Consider the following 16,706-nt stretch of genomic DNA (forward strand, 5'->3'; position numbering starts at 1 on the left):
AGAGACCAAAAGGTTCATGCTGGATTGTTCTCACCTCCCATGCTCATTCCAATTAAGCTCTTTTATAAAGAACAAAATGTCCTACTCTCTATCTTCATGTTTTTCAGCTGTTGAGAAAATTGTTTCCACATCACTGAAGCAGCTGCTGACAAATATAGAAAGCTGGTGATTGGCACTGGAATTATTGCCAAAGTCAGAAATAGGGGAATATGCAGCAGCATCAAGGGAATCAAACCCTCTAGTGACTCGCCAGTGTTCTATCACGGACAAATAATGACCACAGGTGAAAAAAAGAAGACAACAGCCACAACCCAAACACTTCACCCACAAGCCCATCATTCCTAGCACCAGGAGTCAAGGGAAAAGCAGGGATTCAGTTACTCACGTCCAAGTTAAACCAACATCCAAGTACACACCTGGTTCCATTTTTATACCACTTTGTTCAAAGGCAATAGATATCCTTGAGAATAGGGGTCCTACCTGTCTCCTTTATCTCTCTTTTTTTTTTTTGGCATAGGGCCATGGACACCTGGGCTTCAAAAGTATTTAAGTTGAAGAAGGTGACAAATGGCTCTGAGGAAAGAAACCAGTGTTCCCAAGCTAAGAAAGATGCTATCACTTGGGCAGCACTTGAGGTCCTGTCAGTCTGGATACCTATGTGCTCCTTGAAAACTATTTCTGCCTTCCTAGGATTTCCCATTTGGGAAGAGTAAGGGCCAAAAAGATGTCTTACTCGGTGAAGATGCCTCTCTGGAAAAGAAGGCTGAGGACATGGAGCTCTAGAAAAGGGAACCGCGTGGTAACTGAATCCCCATTCATCCCCACCTTCCCCAGGCCTGGGTGCTTCAGTCATGCCTAGAACCATTACTGAAGGTAGAAACTGCCATTCAGAGTAGCTACCCATCTAGGATCAAAGCTTCCAGAATACAGAACCGGACTTTTTCTAGTGTCTCGGAATTTTTGGCTATGGTCTTAGAGCTGAAAACAATGGAGACAAATATTGCATCTTTCAAAGAAGGGTGCTAGGAATATCCTTGCTGAACTTACCAAAAGATGTACCTGATGACTATCAGCCCTACTGCCTCCCTACCTCTGAAACCAGAAATTAGAAAAGGCATAGAGTCAGCAGGGAGCTGTCTACACAGCAGGAGTGTGGCGTTCCCTCCCCTCTGCTGTGAGAGGGATCAGAGGACCCTGCAAGAAGGGAAGACCAGTCTCCCACTCTCTACCTCGATGTTTACTGAGTGGGGACGCTCAGGCCCTAGTGCTGTCGTAGGGTCCAAGAGAAGCCTGGTGTTAGAGTTCTTGGGGCAAATCAACTGGCGTGTCCTGGGGCTTGGAAGCATTCATAAGCAAAAGTCTGCAGCCTGCTGAACTTGGAAGCTGGCTGGAGTCCCTCTTGATGGCAGGCTAAGGAGAAGACAGAAGCGGGAGAAGTATGCAGTTCCACTGTTTGACTCACTGGGGGTGCACTTGTGTCCTGTGGCTGGTACCCACACCCAAGCATCTTGAATGAACCCACCTGAGAAAGCTGCCTGCCGAAGGTGGGGGTTTCATTAGTAAGAGGCTATGAGTGGACCATGAGGGAGCAGGACCTGAGGCTGGGAAGGAGGAAGGCGGTTTGTCGCAACAAGTTAGCCAGAAATCGCACTTTTGTCAAGGAACTCATAATAGGCCCCATTAAAAAAAATGTCTTCAGGGGCCGGCCCCGTGGCATAGCGGTTAAGTTTGGTGCATTCCACTTCAGCGGCCCAGGTTCGCAGGTTTGGATCCCAGGTGCGGACATACACCACTTGTCAGCCATGCTTTGGCAGCAACCTACATATAAAGCAGAGGAGGACTGGCACAGATGTTAGCTCAGGGCTAATCTTCCTCAGCAAAAAAAAAAAAAAAGAAGAAGAAGAAGAAGAAAAGAAAAGAAAAAAAAATTGCCTCCAGCCAGTGTTAGCTAAAAGGAAGCATGATAATGCTTCCTTTCCAGAGTTATAACACCTTGTCTCCTCTACCTCTAATCCTCCTCCCCCTGCTCTGGACTCCAAAGGAGCCACAAGCAGAACAGGACGGAGGTAAAGAAGGAGTAAAAGAAGAGGCTGTGCTCCCTTCCTCATTGCAGATCTGCAATTTGGGTCGAGCCTTAACTGGAAACAGGGTCCAGCTCTGAAATGGATGTGAAAATAACATTTTCAACTGGACTGGACTTTTAAGACCTGAAAGTGATCAGAAAGCTGTGAGATCTGCCTAAGATATTATTAAGGGTCAGAAAGGGAATTCTCATAGAGGATAATAAAAGTAGCAACAGGAAAAAATAAGACTCTTCATTGTTTTGTCCCACGTGGGTTTTGGCCCATTCTATACACTGATTGTGCAACTTAGTGTTAGGGACTTTGGATGCAAAGAGACCTGGAGTCAAATTCCAGTTCTCACACTGAACCGAGGGACCTTGGGCAAGCTAGGCAACCACCGGGCTTCAGTTTCTTCATCTGTAAAATGGATAGGTTAACAATACCTACCTTCCTGGGCTGTTGTGAGGACTGAAGAGAATACGCACAATCACTGAGCAGAGTGTCGGGCACACGGTAAACACTCCATGTCTGTTCTCACAGCTCCAATAATCTATAAAACCTCCATTTCATCTTCCCCTTAATAAATACACACAGCCTACAGTCAGCCTCCAGGGAAGGCATTTTAGTTTCTCTGGTTCCATCAGCATCATCATCATATTATTATTATTGTTATTATTTAGCTTTTAACTTTTTTTTTTTTTGGTAGGAAGAGTGGCCCCGAGCTAACATCTGTGTCCATCTTCCTCTATTTTGTACGTGGGATGCCGCCACAGCATAGCTTGATGAGTGGTGTAGGTCTATGCCCAGGATCCAAACCTGTGAACCAAGCCACCAAGCAGACCACACTGAACTTAACCACTAGGCCACAGGGCCGGCCCCTAGCTTTTAACTTTTGATAGGTCTTGTACTTCTATTAACTCAGTCCACTCTTAGGGCTCCCGCTAACCTGGAAGGACAGTGATTATCCACATATTACAGATCACAGAACATTTGAGAGCCACAGGGACCTTGAAGGCTGTTTGATATAAATGCTTCATTTTATACACAGGAAGCTAAGGCACAGGGTGTGCCCGGGCCAGCCAGCTAAACAATGTCGAATTAACTGCAGAGTGGGAATCTTCTGTTTTCACATGCATGACTCAGGCCTTTACACCTTATAGGGCTTCTCTGGGTTTAAACCTCCAATGATGGGTTTGTTTTCCTGGTTATTGCCTCTTCTGCTGTCAGTTGACTAAAACAGCCATGAGGTGTTCACTTGAGGGTAAAGATTGTATAAGTAGAGAATTACCATGAACATAACATAAATCGTAAAAGGGACCAGAGAGAGACTTTACTCATTTAATTGATGCTTGCTGAGATACTGAGATATTATAAAATGTCCAAAGGGATTTTGAGTCAGTTCAGAGTATTTCCTTCTTTACGTGTAAAACTTTAAAAATTAGGACTAAAAAAATCAAGTTGTACTATTGAAACTGTTGCCCATATAAGTTCCAGAGAATTCAAGCTTTCTCTGAAATCGCCTTTAAAAAATAATAATAAAAAAGAAACTGTATTCGAGGGCCGGCCCAATGACACAAGCGGTTAAGTGCGCGCGCTCCGCTGCGACGGCCCGGGGTTCGCCAGTTCAGATCCCGGGCGCGCACTGATGCACCGCTTGTCAGGCCATGCTGTGGCGGCGTCCCATATAAAGTGGAGGAAGACGAGCATGGATGTTAGCCCACGGCCAGTCTTCCTCAGCAAACAAAAAAGAGGAGGATTGGCAGATGTTAGCTCAGGGCCGATCTTCCTCACAAAAAAAAAAAAAGAAACTGTATTCGTCATCAACAAAAATTAGCACACAAGTTCATGGCTATACACATGGATAAAAAATAAATAGAAACAAAATCATTTCAGATTTAGGCTGTTATTAATAGAAAGTGGAATAAGACTTTGGAGGCTCTATAAAATATTCAAGTGATGTCCTTTTAATAGACTGTTAACTTGAGGCACTTTATGCCTGGCCAGGACTCAATCTAAGGAGCTTCAAGGAAAACAAAAAACAAACAAGTTTCAGGGTTTGGGTAACTTGAGTCCTGAATTTAATGACATCGTATCTTGTCATGCAATTATTCCTACGGAACATGGATTTCCCATTATCTTGTGTGATAAAATAGTGAAGGCAGAATGCTAGAGAAGAGTTGTTCTGTCCAAAAGAGAGAAAAAGGAGGGACACAGGGAAGGGAGACCTGAATATGGGTCGAATTGTTAGGTTAACAAGCTGCCTTCAACACGTCAGATCAGCCTCTGACATGTGGATTCCTTCATGGAAATAAATGGAGGCACGTTGTGCCTGCCTGCTTTATACAGGACAGATATTTCCCGTCTGCTAGGGTTCCCATCTCTCCATAGGGTCTAAATGCCAAGTGCCACCCATTGTCATGCTTGCACTAACCACATGCACCTATGTTACCAGCCCGGACTTTTTTTTTAGGCTTTTGAATTTGATAACCCATGGATTAAAAAAAAAGTCTAGACTTCTATTATGTTATTTTTTTAATAAGAGTTGGCCTACAGTTTTAACATCTTTAAGGTATAAAGGACTTGGGTATTTGAAAACCTTTCCTTGACCAAAATGGCCACATCATTTAGTAGTGATAAGAATGTCCATCTAGGGGCCGGCCCCGTGGCTTAGCGGTTAAGTGCGCACGCTCCACTACTGGCGGCCTGGGTTCAGATCTCGGGCACGCTCCGACACACCGCTTCTCTGGCCATGCTGAGGCCGCGTCCCACATACAGCAACTAGAAGGATGTGCAACTATGACATACAACTATCTACTGGGGCTTTGGGGGAAAAAAAGGAGGAGGATTGGCAATAGATGTTAGCTCAGAGCTGGTCTTTCTCAGCAAAAAGAGGAGGATTAGCATGGATGTTAGCTCAGGGCTGATCTTCCTCACAGGAAAAAAAAAAAATGTCCATCTAGCAAGTGAATGTTGACTTTCATCTTCATCTGGGCTATTTAGTGTTGTCAGGTTCCCAACCAGACATCTATGAGTTGACAAATATTGACTGGTCACAGACCACTTTTTAAAAAATTTAAACTGAGTCACTGAAATGAGTCCACAATTTTCCTTTTTGCATGTCATGGCAAATACCATGGGTATGGGGTCACCATAAGAAGGATAGGTAGAGGGTAAAAACAGAACGTGAAACTGCAAATGTGTTAGGCTAAGCACTTTTCAAGAATTCATCTTCAAAAGTACTTTTTAACTTCTGAAATTCTGTGCTGCCATTAGCCAAAAAAAAAAGCAGTGTGACGTCACAAGACAAATACCGGCTGGGGGGGGGGGCGGTCAGAGTGTTCATGTAAGTGCAATGTGTTAGCCATTCTATAAAAGGGGTCTTAATGCTCTAAATAATTTATATCTCAAATTCACTAACAATGACCCAGAATTATTTTAAAAGGTTTATGTGCTGCCTGAATATGTAACCTTGAACCAGACTTTCCATAACCACCCATGTCCCTGCTTAGGTCAGTTACTCCCTTTGCTGTCTTGATGGCCACAACGGAAACATCGTAAGCCAGAGCAGCCTCTGACCTGCTATTTTAAGTGAAGGTTCTTGTTGTCTTTGGAAAACAATACTGCACAACAAACAAGTTTTCATGGCCATAATAGCAACAGCTTATCAGCCTTCATCCGGAAGCGTGAAGGCGGGCTTGGCAGCAGCCATTTTCCAAGTCCTCTGTAAGCGAGTATCTGGCAATAAATCCTATCTGTCCTCCTTTTAAAGTGCATATCCTATATACTTATAGAATTTCAGTTACTTTGGTCATAAGTTTCATAAATATAGACCATTTACACATTTGAAACTTCCAATTCTAATCCCTAAACCAGTGCTCACAGAATTCCGTTGGGAGTATTATGGATTCTCAAGGTCAAGGAGCTTTCTCCTTTAACTAGTATTGGGTGTGTTTTTTCCCCCATATTTATGACCAGGATCTGAAGTGGAAATTAAAAGGAGACTGCTTGTTTGCCTTTCCTCTCCCTTAATTGATTATGAATTTATTAAGCAGGAATCCCATGGCTAATGCTTCTAGGCATGATGGTGAGCATCCAAGAAATGGAAGATAGTTTGTTACAGACTTGGTACCAACACAGACCCACACCCCAAAACCTCATTAGAATTGAGACCTCATTAGAATTGAGAGTCTGAGCATCTCTGCTAATTACCTTTGAAGGATGGCTTTGAATGGGTCACAAATATGCCACAGCACTCAGGATAGGACTCAATAACTGATGGGCCCCTGGAGGTTGAATTTCTCACGACCTGCTTGGAACAGGGTGAATGATATGGGTGCCTTACACAGTAAGGATGCCAGATATTTGAGAGTATATATTTAGGGAACAAACAAGTACTTCGGAAAGGATGTTGAAAACTAGTTAGGAGCTGAGAACTTTAATATCTGCTTAAAGAAAATGTCCACTGCCTTGCAAAAGAATCTCTTGAACGGCCACCCTTCCATTTCCCTGAACAACAAATAAAAATAACAACACCCCTGTATTTCCTGTAATGGAGATTCTTTGATAAGAAATAAAAAATATTAGCATAAAACATTAATACTATTGTTTTCACCTGCTCCAATTTTTAGGTTTAAGGTCCTATCAAAGAGAACTCTGTGTGTGTGTGTTTACACGCACATTTTCAGAACTATAACTAAAAGGAGGGGCTAAATGTATGGAATAAACCATCATCCTAATAAGTACACTCACAACTTCAAAATTCCCAACTAACAATTGCAAAAGCCCAGCTGGTGGAGGACAGGGCCAGAGCATCATTGCTTTTCAGGCCCCTCCCCTGAACTGTCAGTCTGCATTTGTTCCATGTGGTTGCTCAGCCTCATTTCTGATGATGCAAACATCACAGGGATCGACCCAAGATTAAAAGTAGGATTCTCTTTTGACTGAAAATACCACGAGGACAGCAAGAGGAGCTATGACCCAATCATGGGATGCTCTCAGAAAAGGCTACAGTCACATGGCAGCCTCAAGGATACTGATTTCCAATCTGCCTGGGTGAAAAGTTCAGGCCATAGCTTCGGTGGACAGGGCATTCTCGTCACGGGGCCTCCTCCAGGACAGAGCAAGTGACCACTCACCTAGCACACGGCTCTACCAGTACTACTCTGCAGGCTTGGAGCAGTTCTCCTTTCTGCCTGCAATGTGTAGTTTACACATGCCTCGAAAACATTATTTGACCCCTGAGCCACCCCTCAAAAGGGCAATTGTTACACATATTTATGCAGGAAGACAGAAGCAATGTGTCTGAAGCTCCCAGCCAGAGTCCTCAGCACTGTTGATACTCTTTTCTGGGTAGGGTTCGGAAAAATGGGGGTCAGACTTCTACCAGCAGGCTGAGCAACGGCCAAGTATTCCTCTATGGCCAGCAATGGAGGTGGAAAAGAGGAAGGAAGAGTGGGAGAGTGAGCAAATAAGGGAGGAAGAAAGACAGGAGCCCCAGGAGAAGGCTGCTACTCGCGATCACCTGGGGCCATTCAGCGGTGCCCAATCCACAGCCACACTGTGGACACTAGAGGACACCAGCCCAACAGTTTGTGGGGGGTGGTAGCCACTGCTTTAAAGATTTGTGACAGTCCTTAGCATACCCCTCTGAAAGTTATACCAAGACCCAAATGAATTACAAACAGGGACTCAAACAAATACTCATACATGCATGTTCATAGCAGCACTGTTCACAATAGCCAAAAAGGTGGAAACAACCTAAATGTCTAATTAGCAGAAGAATGAATAAACAAATTGTGGTCTCTCCATACAATGGAATATTATTCAGCCATAAAAAGAAATCTAGTACTGATGAATGCTACAACTTGGATGAACTTTGAAAACATTATGCTAAATGGAAGAAGAGAGAAACCCAAGGCCACATATGTAAGATTCCATTTATACGAAATATCCAGAATAGGTAAATGCATAGAAACAAAAGCAGATTGCTAGTCACCAGGGGCTGAGAGGAGGAGCGAATAGGGAGTAACTGCTTAATGGGTACGGGATTTTCTTTTGGGCTGATGAAGATGTTTTGGAACTAGATAAAGGTGGTGTTGTACAACATTATGAAGGTTCTAAAACGTTCACTTTAAAATGGTTAATTTTTTGTTATGTGAATTTCACCTCCATAAAAAAAAAAGTACCAAGAAGGTTTGTTCCTGCACTGATTTCCCTAACTCAGTTGTAAACTTTAACCTTGTGAAGACTTTTATGATAAATCTTTAACTGGCTGTGGTCACCCAGCATACATGGGCTCCTGCCAAAGAGGAAACCATACTTGAGTTTTACGTCAGTTTCTCAGGTTCAGTACTCATTAGTCAACATCAGCTCATTTACTCCAAAGACAGGAAGAAGAAAAGAAGGGGTAGAACGTTAGTTTCAGGACTTGCATCCTGTGACCAGTCACTTAATACACACACACGGCTGAAGGTCAGAGCAAGGGCAAACTGCAGCGAGACTTCCGCCTAGAATGGGCCTTGTATTTTATTATTTATTATTTATAACATTCTAAATGTTAAAATTAACATTATTTTATTTTTAATGTACTTGGGTTTTAAATAGGTAATATATACCCATGGTTAAAATATTGTTTTTCATATAGTAAAAATAATTTCCTTCCTTCCCTGTCTCCCAGCCACTCCCTCCCTCCCTGCTGGAGACAAGTACTAATAGCAATTTCTCAACATCTTTCTGGGGAGAGTCTATCAGAATATACAGCTATAGGTATACACAGCAGTCCTTTGAACAGCTAAATCTTTACCGCTACTGAAAAATTAAAATTAAACTGGGGAATGACTGTTGTTTCAATCACTGAAATTCTAGTTTTACTGATAAGTTGTTAGAAGCTGTGGGTCTTATTACATAAGAGGCATATCTAGGGAAACAAAAATAGCAAATAACAAAATGCCATTAACTTTGCATCCGCTGAAAACACTTTTTGTGCCCACTTTCACTTTTTTCCATTTAGTTGTACGCATTCCTTAGAAAGCAGGAACTTTTCTTCCTGTCTTGCAACTGAGATAATTGAGGCTCCGGTTAAGTGAAAAGATGTGTCACTCTAGGATCTTTATGTCTGACTCATAATTGTTATAGACTTTAGTCTGAAAAATCTGAATGTTAATGTTCCTTTTTGCAACACACCTTGTTTCTCTGTAATGAACCTCTGGCTACTATGTAAATTCCAAACTGTCTCAACACCCCATTCCATACCCAGTAGAGCAATACCGGAACTGCCAAGCCAGGTGAGATCCCTGCCCCTCCAGGCCAGGGGCTGGCACCTGAAAACCCAGAGAGGTGAGGCCTCCCTCCAACCTCCCACTCAAAGTTGGGGAAATACAATTCCTGACATTTCTACTTTTTTAAAAAAAAACTTGTGATTCTGTCACCAACAAATTTATCTAAAGCAATAACTGCTTTTCTTTTGTATTAAATAAGGGAAAAAGCTTGTGAATAAGACAAGAAAATACAAGCTTAAACATACCAATATACCTTACCTCCCATGCACTCAAACTGTACCTATCTAATTTTACAAAACCACAAAAGTCATCTTCATTCAAGCAGCAGTCAGAACTCAACATTTCGGCCCTGGGAGCTGAAATCTCCTTCCTCAAAGGTTCTCCCGGGATGGCATCAATTCACTCACCCAATGAACATTCGTGCACTTGCTACGTGCACAGCGCTATTCATAAGGACAAAAAAATACAGTCCTTGCTATTAAGGAGCTCATAGTCTGGTTGGAGAGATAAACATATAAAGAACTAACAGGGCTATAATGGGTAATAACCATCATAATAGAAATGCAAAACACAGCTTTGGCCAGGACACACGTGAGCTAGCCCTGGTGCCAAGGGGCCTAAGCAAATTCAAGGCTTTTGGCCTTTTGTGTGACACTCAAAAAAATAAATGATTTTGACAAGAAGACATGTGAATAAAATGCTATGGGAAGAATTTATGTAAAATTGTACATGTCTATAGCACTTAGAGCAATATCCAGAAGAATGTGCACCAAAACGTTAATAGAGGAGATCTCCTGGTGATGAGATTTCAGGTGATTTTTATCTCCTTCTTTGTACTTTTCCACAATGTTTGTATTATTTTACAATGGACACTTAAACCCATTTGAAAAAAGATTGTTATTAGCCCAGTTTAGAGATAGGAACAGCTTTGATTCCATTTCCAGAATGTTGATCTATGGCTTTATGTGCTAGGCCTTATATAACAGAGAAAGACAACAGGGTCCTTATAGTCAATGAGTTCATAATCTTGGTGGTGGAGGTGGGCACACATCTAAACAATTAAAATGCAACAGGTTATGTACTAATGTTGGTTTCTTGGTTGTGACAAATGTACCATAGTAATATATCACGTTAACTGTGTATAAAAGAATTTGGCTGGTGCCTGGAAAACGGTAGGAGCTCATGTTTGTTGAATGAATAAACGACAGCCTATATCTTTCTTTGACATAGGCCTTTTATTCGCCTTCCTCATCTTTTCTCATAGCCATTACCTGTACCCACAATCAATGGTCTCCTCAACCCTGATCACTGATGCCAAATCACTGATTTTGCATACCACTACCGCCATTACCACCTTAATCTTTCTAGCACATTATTTTCATCTGGTCATCCTCGAGGTTAAAAACTATCCACAGGAGCTCCTCATTGCCAAACTCCTCAAGGCCTCCTGAGACCTGGCCCTGTCACTCTATCTTTCCAATTTCACTTCTCAAGACATGGAACAACAAAGCATTGGTTCTGTCTGGGTTTTCCCCTGCACTGCTGTTACAAGTACCTTCCCACATTTAGACTGTCCTCCCATGCAGTATCTCATTTAATCCTCATAACAACCTTTAGAAATACTATTTTCCAGTTGTAGGATGAGGGCACTGAGGTTCTGAGACATCAAATAACTTGCCCAAGGCTCCATGGCTAGCATCGGTAGGACTAGGATTCAACCCAGGCATTCTGAACTGTAGAGCCTACGTTCTTAACCACATGCCATGCCTTCTTCCTTTTTTCCTTTCTGACTCTGAATATCCTTAAGCTCAAGTTCTAGTCTTGTAACTTCCTTAAAGAATAATGGTTAACATATATATAGACTTACTAGGTGTCATGAATCTTTTAAGGACTTTCCTGATATTAAGCCCCACAACAACCCATTGAGAAAGGAAATATTGTTTCCTATTTTATAGGCAAAGAAAAGGAGGCAAAGCGAGATTGAGTTCTCAAGGCCACACAGTAAGTGGTAGAACTGGGATTAGAACCAGCCAACAACCTGTCCAGAACCCATACTCTTTAGCAGTGCCCATCAAGCATCCTCTGCCACCCTATCCTACAGAAAAAAATGTCTAAAGAAGGAGGAACAGATCTGTTTTTGGAGACCCTGCCATAAAGCACATCACCATGAGTCAGACTCCAACAATCCATGGGCTATCCATGTGTTGATGTGTTCCTACCTTCATTGGTTTTTATATTGCTGGGAAATATCAAATGAGCAGATCAAGACAGCCAATCATGAACAGCAGAGTGAAAAAATCAGAGTCACAAAAAGTAGAGACTGTCTTACACAAAAATTCAGAAATTAATGCCTGAACAGTAAGTTATTGTTTTATAAGCACACAGCATTTTTATACATGTACTCATTTAATCCTACAAGGTAGGTACCTAATACTATCCCACTTTACAGATAAGGAAATGGAGGATGGAGAGGTAAAGAGACCGCTAGTAAGTGGCAGAGCCAGGACCTGACCCAACATCAGATCCTCCCCACTCCACCTATTGTTAGGTGCCTCAGCAGACAAGTCCCACTCAATCTGTAAATGATTTTTTGAGAGAGAATATAAAAAGAAAAGAAAAATTATCTTGCAACTATTAAAAGCTATTGCACCAAATAGAAAAGTAAAATAATTGAAAAATTCTTCCTCCGCTTTGAAACATGCATGTGACTCTATCTGGAATGCTTTAAATTCAGTCCAAGTCGAGCACGTGCCCTGATACCTGTAGGAGTTCCAATTGCAGTTGGAATAATGACAGTGCTGCACAGAGGGGGGTAAAAGGAGGAAGATGGGTTTGGATGTATTTGTGTGTGGGTGTTGCCCGTGTCAATCCGCCAAACCCACACGCAATCAGACACTAGTCATACACCCTTTGAAACGGACAGGGTGATTGTACACAGCAGCCCACTCCTGCTCAGATGCCTGAAATAGACAAGAGCTGTGTAGGAAACGACGATCCAACCCAATTCCCTATGCTCTAGGTTGCCACACACAGACTTCCCCCTCACCTGGGTCCTTAACCCATGGGAATCCAGTCCCTCAGTTTACTGGCAAACACATGAAGAACAGAGTGGAATTAAGCTTTAGAGGAGTGTACGTAACCTTCTGGTAGAGCATAATATCTTCTGGACATATATTTTTATTTTTAAAGCATGGATCAGCTAGACATAGGCTATTGATTTGTTTTTTTATTAATAGTAAAAGCAGGTTAATTAATGTTCATCACAATCCTGTAAGGTAACTTCTATTATTATCTCCATGTTATATAATGTTTATTGCTTATTGAATTCAAAGTGCATTAGACTGGATGCAGCAACAGTTTTAACTAATTCAGGGGCAATAATCCTTAATTGAAGCAGTTTGTTCCTATGAATAACTTCCTGATGGTTTCCATTCACCAAGTCTTGCTACAACAGGGAGGCGATTATGGCATGTAGAAAGCGCACAGCCCTTGGAGACAGATACTTGGATAAATCTGCAGACATGCCAGGTCATCGCTCCAAGGCTCAGCACCTGCGTCTTTGAAAATCAGAGAGTGATACCCACACTATAACATAAATATCAGGAGGGGTGTAGCGTGGCATCATGGCATCCCCTGGGATACAAACCCAGGGGCCAGACAGCCTGGGTTTGTATCCCAGCTCTACCACGTACTGTCTGTGTAATCTTGGGCAAATTACTTAACCTCTCTGGCCCTTTCTTTCTTCATCTGTGAAAAGGAGACAATTTTAGTACCAACCTAAAGGGTCATTATGAGGATTAAATGAGTTAAAATTTGTAGACGAGTTACACACTGCCTGATTCACAGTGAGTACTATGGGAATGCTTGATGAAGAAAATGAAATAGATATAAAGGTTATAAGAATTATTTTAAGGTGGAAGGAAGCATGGAGCAAAGTGCCCCTGACATCACAGGCACTCCACTGGGAGTTCTCCCTAAATCAGAGCACTACAGACATGGCAGGCCCTGAGTGGCTGCAACAGAAACTGCATCTCTATCCAGTAAGCTGAAACGGAAGACTACTTTGCGTACATTCTCATCACGTCATTGACTTGGCTTCTGTCAGCCACTCGACGCTTCTTCTCTCCCTCTCCCGCTGTCTTCACCTCCCAGTGATTATGGAAAACCAGCCACAGAATGTGAAATAAAATCGTGGTTCAGAAAGGAAACTCATTTTTGAAAGAACATTTCAAAGGAAAAAGATGACCTTGGCTCTCTGATATATGTCATCGACTCTGTGAACATTATCAAAGAAGAGGTTATTTTTTGCTTTTATTTAGGAAGCTTGGCCAAGTTAAAAAAAAATTTTTTTTAAATAAGAATCAAAGTCATATTAGGATAGTTTTAAAGTATAGGGCAATTCTTAAAGAATTACAAATAACGACCAAGTGTTTTCTAGTTATGCTCCAATGAATTTTAGAAACTTGCTGAAAATTCCCTTCCTCCAGTATTTGTGTGCCTGCCTCATTTGGGCATTTTGCATGTGTGTATCCATATATAAGAGCTCTCTCTTTTACAGACACCCACACGCCCTATAAATGCTATTTGAGTACTTATTTAAAGAGACAAGTACTTGTTGAAAATAAAAATGGTCTGACCAAAGCAGTTGCATAGAATTGGGATTTCATCCATTGGGAGCAGAGGAGAAAATATGACTCGGTCCATCAATTTTCATATAAGTAGGAATTGTTAAATTTAGCATTAGAAATGTGATGAATTTGACGATGATATATTTTTACCCTTACACTTTTTATTTCTTTTTTATATGCATAACATGTATGTCATATAAAAATAGAAAATATAGATAAAGCAAAGAAATGTTTAATAAAAATTAGAATAACCATTTTGGTAGAACTGTGACTAGGAAACATGTTCCCAAATTGCATGGATGGAGAGGACTGGACCGGAAGCTTTTAAAAACATTTCGCTTCTATTTCTTAAATTAAACAATGAAGAGTATTAGATAAAATCAAAAAGAGCCCCAAACCAGAGGTCAAAAAACCTGCCTCTAGTCCTATCTTATTGCTGGATAGCTTGAGTACGCCCATGAGCCTCAATTCCCACCCCCATCAAGAAAGAGAGTTGTACTAAAAGACTCCATGGAATTTGAGGATGCAGCCATTCTTACAGGCCGGTGGACATGATCCTCTGTTACAGCTGTCATCCTATCCTGGGACTCATAAAATCCTCTTTTTCTTAACTAGGCTGAAGAATTCCTCCAACGTTTTTGTTAATGTACTTTCAAAGCAAGCCCTCCCACACAATGAGTGACTATTCCCATGCAGGTCACCTTCCCAATGACCTGCTTAGAGCAGGGTAGGGAAGAACAGTGAAGGACTCGAAGGCCTGCTGGGGGTCTAGCATTGTGCCCCGCTTTGTAGCTATTGTTCTACCCAGGCTGCTATTATTTATCAGCCGGGCATATAAATTCACATGCTGAGGATCCAGTCATGTGTATTGAATAAGATGCACTAATACGTTTATTTTCTTCTTTCCTCCCAATGGTCAAAAACCAATTTCCATGCAAATGCATTGGTCAGAACATTCTTATTTTTAACAAGTATAAGGATTCTTCTCCTTTAACAGGAAGATTTGGAATCACCGTTACAAACTGCACAGAATTCCTCCGGAGCAGAAGAGGTTTATCTCATTCTTACGTACCAAGACTGGCAGGGCTTAAAGGGGGTTTTCCAGGTCTGCCAGGGAAAAACCCACTAGAAACCAAGGCAAACCTCCAGGCCACTTCCCAATGCCCCAGGAAAGAGATGGAAGTAGAGCTTCTTTGCTTGCTGTCCAGAGTTCAGAACACATCTCACTTAAAAGCTAACTGGGGGCTGGCCAGTTCACTTGCAGCTTAGCGGTTAAGTGCACGCGTTCCGCTGCTAGCGGCCCGGGTTCAGATCCTGGGGGCCCACCGACGCACTGCTTGTCGGGCCATGCTGAGGCCGTGTCCCACAGACAGCAACTAGCAGGATGTGCAACTATGACATACAACTATCTACGGGGGTTTTGGGGAGAAAAAGGGGAAAAAAAAGGAGGAGGATTGGCAACAGATGTTAGCTCAGAGCCTGTCTTCCTCAGCAAAAAGAGGAGGATTGGCATGGATGTTAGCTCAGGGCTGATCTTCCTCACACATAAAAAAAGTTAACTGACCTACCTGGTGTTAATTACTAGAAGAAACAGTGCAATTGGCCATTATTTTTATTTTGGGGGAAGTTGGTTTTCTTGGGATTCCTACAGGTCGGACAAGACCTTGTCATAAGGAATCACAAATCCCACCATGTATGTATAGCTTGTTCCCTCACTATCTTCACATCTCTCCTTAAGTGTCACCTTTTAAGAGAGGTCTCCTCTGATTGCCCCCTATAAATGCAGCCCCTTTACCCTGCTTTTTCTTCCTACTTTAATTTCTCCACATATTACATATTTTTGTGTATGCATTTATTGTCTATCTGCTCCCACTAGAAAGGAAGATTCCTGAGGATGCAGGGTTTGTTTTGTTCACACCTATATCTCCAGTGTGAACAGCAACACACATTGTAGGTGCGCTCAGCAGAGTAGCTGTTCAATGAATAAATGTCAGAAACCCTCCAGGTGAGGAGAGAATCATCAAGGGCGATAAAGAATAAAGAATTATGGGGGCCGGCCCGGTGGCGCAAGCGGTTAAGTGCGCGCGCTCCACTGCGGCGGCCCGGGGTTCGCTGGTTCGGATCCCGGGCGTGCACAGACGCACTGCTTGGTAAGCCATGCTGTGGCGGCGTCCCATATAAAGTGGAGGAAGATAGGCACAGATGTTAGCCCAGGGCCGTCTTCCTCAGCAAAAAAAGAGAAGGATTGGCGGATGTTAGCTCAGGGCTGATCTCCTCACAAAAAAAAAAAAAAAAGAATAAAGAATTATGTAAGGGGAAGTATAAACCATCACATTAGCCCTAGGCTTAGCAGGAATAGCTTTTTTTTTTTTTTTGGTGAGGAAGATTGGCCCTGGACTAACATCCGTGCCCATCCTCCTCCACTTTATATGTGGGACACCTGCCACAGCATGGCTTGATAAGCGGTGCATAGGTCTGTGCCCAGGATCCAAATCTGGGAACCCTGGGCCACTGAAGTGGAGCACGTGAACCTAACCACTATGCCACCAGCCCGGCCCCAGGGACAGTTTTTAATACATAGAGATCTCAATCACTTCACCACCAAATGTTCTCACATCTCAACCCCCATGACTAGAGATGGGCATTTCTAATGTAAAGTTTTGGAATTCTTTTTCCTTCATTTACTGTCAAAATGTACAGTTTGATATCCAATTCTATTTATGTCTTTTTGAAATAAG

The 16,706-nt window shown here is 42.3% G+C and overlaps 1 protein-coding gene across 2 annotated transcripts in view; it reads right to left on the reverse strand.

Moving 5' to 3' along the window:
* ABLIM1 (actin binding LIM protein 1) overlaps window positions 1-16,706 on the reverse strand; it is a 289,715-nt gene that overhangs the window by 100,609 nt on the left and 172,400 nt on the right. The gene's annotated exons all lie outside the window — the stretch shown is intronic.

The sequence above is a fragment of the Diceros bicornis genome, chromosome 6 (assembly GCF_020826845.1).
Source record: "Diceros bicornis minor isolate mBicDic1 chromosome 6, mDicBic1.mat.cur, whole genome shotgun sequence".
In the NCBI taxonomy this organism is placed as follows: domain Eukaryota; kingdom Metazoa; phylum Chordata; class Mammalia; order Perissodactyla; family Rhinocerotidae; genus Diceros; species Diceros bicornis.